The sequence below is a fragment of the Nycticebus coucang genome, chromosome 21 (genome assembly GCF_027406575.1).
Source record: "Nycticebus coucang isolate mNycCou1 chromosome 21, mNycCou1.pri, whole genome shotgun sequence".
In the NCBI taxonomy this organism is placed as follows: Eukaryota; Metazoa; Chordata; class Mammalia; order Primates; family Lorisidae; genus Nycticebus; species Nycticebus coucang.
The window spans coordinates 54,239,854-54,246,609 of NC_069800.1; the positions used below are offsets into that span (position 1 = coordinate 54,239,854).

The 6,756-nt window shown below is 47.4% G+C and overlaps 1 long non-coding RNA gene across 2 annotated transcripts; it reads left to right on the forward strand.

The window, feature by feature from the left end:
* Positions 1–342: 342 nt before the first annotated feature.
* Positions 343–6,083, forward strand: LOC128573794 (uncharacterized). Of its 2 annotated transcripts, none has more exons than XR_008376549.1 (4): positions 343–416; positions 881–922; positions 4,144–4,258; positions 5,025–6,083. It is a non-coding gene; the product is annotated as an uncharacterized LOC128573794 (long non-coding RNA). The 2 variants fall into 2 exon arrangements; XR_008376548.1 differs by having other exon boundaries at positions 361–416; positions 4,112–4,258.
* Positions 6,084–6,756: the final 673 nt, after the last annotated feature.

Below are 6,756 nucleotides of genomic sequence, written 5' to 3' on the forward strand. Positions count from 1 at the left end.
TGATGTAGATCTCAACAAAGACAGAGTCGTGCCCCAAAGCAAGGGCTCATAAATTACTCTGGGAGATTTAACAAAAAGCTGTGTGTGCAAGAACTTGAAACCACCACAGGCTTAGTTCCAAATAAATGGAATTAGTTAGGATTGATCTTGGCCATAAGTAATTACTAATCCAACTCAAAGTGTTTCCAACAAATATGACTTTAATGATGACTGTTGTTCACCTAGGAGTTCAGGTAGCTATAGTTTGGTTAAAAACATTAATTATTAATGTTCTTAATCTGGTGCTTTAAGAACAATATTAAGGAAACTGGCTCTTTCTTACTTTCTGTTTTGTGATCTCTGGGACACCAGCTTCACCCACAGGCCAACACTGTCTTGACAACAAGATGGCTGCCCCCGGTTCCAAGTAGTTCCAGGTAAGAAGAATGTCTGAGATAGATGAGAGAAGAGAGAGCAGGGCTTGTCCTTTCTTGGTTATCTTCTTAGGAGCCTGCAGATATGCTCTAGAATCCTTCAGAAGACTTTCCACTAGGTTTCATTGGTCACTATGGGTCACATGCTCCTTCCTAGACCAATCACTGGCAGGAGGTGTGGTGAGATTGCCGCGTGCTTCTAGGCCTTCCTTCACTTGCTTCAGCCATTGCTCTCGCAGGGATGCCTGGCCCATGCCTGACTAGCATAATGGTTAACCATTTATATCATTTAGGAATCTTTGTTGTTTGCGATTAACAGGAAATCCAAGTGGCAGTGGCTTAAATGGAGAAACGTTGAGGCAGGCAGTCCAGAGCCAGTGCTGTATCAGTCATCCATGGCTCAGAGTCCGGGCTCTTCCTGCCTTTCTGCTCTTGGTCCCTGGCTCACTGGTTTTCTTTATCTGCAGGTTCATCATCTTCTAGTTCTGAAGTGGCTGCTTTGCCTCCAGGTGGGAAGGAGAAGGGGGGAAGCAGGGGCAGGATGCACCTTCAGGAAGCCCCCGCAGACATCTGTTTATGTCTCCCTGGCTGACACTGGGTCACGTGGCCACTCTTAGCTGCAAGGGAGTCTGGAAAGTGAGTGGCTCAGCTGGGCCCTTTGCCACTCTGAACAAAGCCAGGGTCCTCTTGGTAGGAGGGAGAAGTGGATACAGAGCAGGCAACTAGCTCAGCTCATTCTGAACCCCATTGTGAAGCATTCCCAGCTCATCCTTGGGGGATGGTTTCCCCCTCTCCTTCTGAGAAGCTAAAATGAAAAAGGAAAAGGGGGAAAGAACCTAATGCAATGCTTTTCCTATATCAGCTCAGTTGAGGGGGTGCTGATAGCACATCTTGGTCAGGGAAACTGAGGCTCACAGGGCAGTACTAATTTGCCCAAGGTCATAGCCAAGTATAGGGCTGGGCAGGAATATGAACCTGGGTTTGTCTTACTGGCCAGTGCCTTGCTGCCTCCCCCTCTTCCCATGGAAGCCCCAGGGAGCCTGAGTAAATGGTCACTAATCATGGAACATTCTCCTGTCAGTGAGAACTCGCTTCCTGGCTGGGGACAGGAGAGACCATGTGGGCTGCAGTTGGCGTGAGCACAATTTGCAGACTCTCTTTGAATCTGGAAACCTAGAACATGGCTTTTGACTATGGCAAACACATGAAGTTTTTGAGTGGGCTCCGTGCTATGACAGAAGCTAATGCAAGCCTTGAACATTTTTCTCTTTCCTTTCCCTCCCCTGAGTTCTGCTGGGGGCCGGTTCATGGGAAGTTGCCTAATTGGCACTGTCCCTGCTGCCCCCATGAGAAATGGGATGTTGTACACCATGTCCCCTGGAGAAAGTCTCCCATCTGTTCACTGCATGAGGATAATTACATGTATAAATTACCTCCTTCTCCTCCCTTCCCAGGCTGGGATGGAGAGGGGGTATGCTCATGATGGAGGTTCCTGAGTGACCTTTCTGATGAAGGAATATGACTAAGTCAGCTCCTAAATCAGCCATCTGCCTGCGCAGAACTGCAGTATTGATTTTCTATTCTAGGGCAGGAAAACGGGCATTTATTTTGAAATATGTTCTGTAATGAATCTGTGATTTGGGAAGGGTGCTTCTGCAATTATTACTGTTGAACTTGATATGACTTCCAGCAACAGAGCAAGTCACTGACTGTCACCACGTTTACTTTCACCCTTTATTACTAAGAGGAACCAGTCCGGGCCGAGCAGTTCGGGAAGAAGACGCAGCGGGCACTTCCTACAGCAGTAATGACTGCTCCTGTGGTGAACTATGCTCTAAATACCCCAGTTGCCATATATGTTATGGAGAATTTTCTCTACCTGAAAAGCTCTAGCCTGAGAGGAAAGAGGGGTGGGGCCTGGTCACCAGACACTGACCCGCATCTTGGGCAGTTTACTGTCTCTTCAAGGGCCTCAAGGCTCCCTATTGTGGATGGTGGAGGGGATCTAGTTTCAGTGACCTCCATGGTAGCCAGGATGTCCTACACACCCCTGAGACCTGTGAAGGTTCCAGGTTATGTGGCAAAAGGAAGGTGAGGCTGCAGATGGAATGATGGAATTATGGTTGTCAATCAGCTGATCTTAAAATAGGGACATGATCCTGGATCATCTGGGTGTGCCCAGTATAATCTCAAGTGTCCTTATATAGATGATTGAGGGAGGCAGAACCAGAGAGATGGCACCGTGGGAAGGACTCTGCCTGACCTTGCTAACTTACAGAGGGAGGGGGCAGTAAGCCAGGGAGTGTGGGCGGCCCCTACCATAGGCAAGGAAACAAACTCACTCTTAGAGCCTCTGCAAGGAATGCGGCCCTCTAACACCTGGGTTTTAGCCAAGTGAGATCTATTTAAGACTTTTGACCTCCAGAGCTGTAGAGAATAAATTTATGTCATTTAAGCCATGAAGTTTGTGGTAATTTGTTAGAGTAGCCATAGAAAATGTTTGCAGCTCAAGCCCCTCTGGTATTTGCTGATTGGTCTCCACCCACCTGAATCCAACCATTCTCACTTTTCCCTCATTGAGGATTCTCAACTTTTGTTAAGTTCCAGGAGGACACAAACCCTTCTCCTTAGGGTCTTTGCACTATTTTCTACAAGGCTTGGGTTCCACGTGGCAAAGGCCAGGGTCACTGGGAGTGGCTGGGAAAGTGACGAAAGCCCATTTCTACAGAGCATTCATCACCTGTCAGGTGCAGACTGAGCTGCTCTCCAGGGGCTGCCTTACCGCCTCTTTAGAGAAATCAGGGATTATTATTTTTACCTCCACCATTTGGCAAGGGAGGCAACTGAGGCACAGAGAAAGTTCATTATCTGCCCCGGGGTCCCAGGGCTAGATGGTGGAAGCCAGGTTTCAGCCGTCTGCACCATCAGCACATCACCCCCCCCGCCCCCCCCCGGCCCTGATGCAGACAATGGACATTTTCTGCCTTATGTAAAGTTCTGTGCAGATGTGGGGTCCATTCAGCAGGACCACAAGTTGCAGTCTGCCTGGGGAAGTCCCTCTATCCTGGAATAATTATTAACACATTAACTCACTAACAAAAAGAAAATTTTCCGTGGGGCCACAGAACAAAAACTTCAAAAACAAAACCAATCCTTTCTAATTTAATGAAACATTTCTTATTTTTTATTGTTTTCTGGGTGTGAGTTATATGTTTTGATTGACCATGAAAACAATGAGCAGAGGTTTCACAGCACGCAGACACCCTGTGAACCTTCCCATCTACCCACCAGTTCTATATGCTTCACGAGGCCCTGGGCTCAAAACTAGCATGAGTTAAATATAACTCACATGGCAGTTAATGTGTTACTGGTATCACCCATTCATGCTCAAAGAAGGTGTAGTTTGGGATTAGTGATATATAATATATATCATTAATCAGTCTGTGTCAAGTCCCCTCCCAGTGGTGACAAAAGCCTCACACCAAAAAGGTTACCGAAGCCAAGCTCTGGGCCAGGAAGAAAGCCTTGAAATTGGGTGACTTAACATTCCAATGTTGACTCTGGGACCATTTTGTTCTGTGAGCCTGGGGGAAATATGATGCTTTTTTGTAACTCCTGGCAGGATGCCAGGCTTATACTCAGAAAGAGGGCATGAGAATATCTGAGAAATTAAATTGTTGTCCCCTGATGTCCTCCAGCCTGACTTTCTTCATCTATGTGTACAACACAGGAAATTATCAAAAGAAGGTGATTGTGGAACTGCAGCTTCTTTGGAAGACAAGTCAGAAAGCACCTTCCAAATATGAGCAGGGTGTTTCTGGGGAGATGACATCCCTTGTGGCCAGGTATGTAGGTGACCTCTGTTCCTTACATTTCATGGGAGACCTCATTTTCTTATCAATTTAGCCCAAAATCTGATATATGAGCAGGTCCCAAAGTCTACACACTCAATGATTTTCATATCTGGGTTAGATGTGCCCCACCTGGTCCCAGAAGTGCTCAGTCCACTAGCTGCAGGACATCCACACAGGGTTTAAAGTGACCTTGACTGGTGACCAGATCTCTGATGCTGCTATTTAGACCCATATGCTCCATGCAACATGCTTTGCTTGACTGGGCTTTGTCCCAAGAAGGAGGCCAGTTGTACCACCATCATCTCTTACCTTAAAGACTGGAACCTCTCCCAATGGGCCTCCCCATTTCTACTTCTTTCCTTATAAAATCCATTGTCCACACAGCAGTGCCAATGACATCAGATCATGTCACATTTCCTGAGTGGCCACCTTCCTCTTCCACGGCTTCCCATTGTGCATAGAATGAAACCCAAACACCTCCCCACGGCCTCCAGGCCACAAACAGCCAGCCCTGACTGTCTTCTGTCTTCACCTCCCACTGCTCCACCCTGGTGCCATAGTCTTCCCATGCTGACCTTTGACCTTTCTGCCCAGTTGGTTCCTACCTCAGGGCCTTTGCACTTCCTCTTTGCTCTTCCTGGACACTTGGTCTCTATGTGGAAAGTTCTTCCTCTTCAGCCCAACTCACAAAACACTTCCTAGAAAATGTCTTCCTTGAAACCCCCCCCTCAATCTAATGTCCCCTTCTGTTCCACAGTGGATGCTGGAGTGCACCACCCACAGCAAGCTCAAGACTTAACTTCTTCAGCAACTAGAAGAGCTGTCCCCAGAAAGCTCTCGGCCATCAGCTCCCTGCAAAGATTGCCTCGACTGAAGGCAGGTGCCTTACCAAAGTCACAGCCATGGGACTGGGTGGAAAAGCCCAGCCCCTTGCTGTCTTCAGAAGTCTCCACAGGTTAGCTGGGGTCACTGTGGAGGCTGCAATCACATCTCTCCTCCTGCACCTGCGCTGCCTGCCGCCCTCCTTTGCCCAGGTGTTAATGCCAAGAGCCCTCCCCCATGGCCCTCTGGATGTTAACTCACGTCTCTTCTCTGTTTCCTGGGAACCCTGCTTATCCCACCCTGGCATCCTTTGCAACATTGCCTACTCCGTTTCTTTCATAGCGTGGACCTCATCCTCCTATGATACTGTTCATTTATTGCCGTAAACATTTACACCTGACTTTTTCCATCTGCTCAGGGACACAGAGACTCTCTTGCTCTTATTTTTCGGGTGCCTGGCACACAGCAGGTGTTCATTAAGTGTTGGTTGGAAGGAAGGGAGGGAAGAGGGATGAAGATAGGGAGGAAAGAGAGAGGAGGGAGAGGAGAGGAGAGGGAGGAAGGGAGGAAGGGCTCTGATGTGGTGACTTTGCTAAGAATTGTTGATGTCGGCTCGGCGCCCATAGCACAGTGGTTACCGCACCAGCCACATACACCAAGGCTGGGGGGTTTGAACCCGCCCAGGCCAGCTAAGCAACAATGACAACTGCAACAGCAAAATAGCAGAGTGTTGTGGCAGGAGCCTGTAGTCTCAGCTGAGGCAAGAGAATCGCTTCAGCCTAAGAGTTTGAGGTTGCTGTGAGCTGTGATGCCAGGGCACTCTACCGAGGGCGACAAAAAAAGAATTGTTGATGTCCAATGAGTAGGACTGGAATTTACAACGGCCGTCACCAGTCCACAGCTGCAAATGAAGCTGGGACCAGAGAGTGAGATACCCACAGTTGGCTCATTGTCTAGATGGAGAAACTGTAATAGGAATCTTTCTCTGGGCAAATTGTCTACTTAAAAAATGTTTGAAGAGTAATGTATTTATTCTAGGAAGTTCAGATATAGTCTTCTGTTTTTCTCTATGCATACATTAAGAAATCTATCTATAATTATTTATAACCTGATTTTTTTCACTTAAGCACAGTGCAGAGTGTTTTTCATGCCAAGGCACATACTTCTGCAGCGCCCTTGTGTGGCTCAGCCCTAGTTTTTCATCAGTTCCATCACTTTATTATGGTGATTAGCTGGTAAGTCCTGCCACTTAATAACCGCGTGACCTTCAACAAGTTCCTTAAATTTTTTGTATCTCAGTTTTATCATCTATAAAAATGTGGCAATCCTACCTCAGGATTGTTTTGAGAATGGAAAGACTTAAATATGGAAAGAGCTTAGAAGAGGGGCTATCACATGGTCCCCTAAACTCTGGTCCCAGATCCTCCTCTCTTGACTCTCTGTCCTTCTTTTCTAGGTGTTGGTCAATGCCTGAGACTCCGATGACCACTGCTGCATCTGTACCTCCCAAATACGCATCTCTAGTTGTTCTCCCTTATCTGAGTTCAGACCCGTATGTTCAATGGCTACTTTGCTTTTCCCTTCACTTGCCTCTAGTTTATTGACTCTTTCACCTACCCATCTACGCATCCACCCGTCTGCCCACCCACCCACCTATCCATCCACCT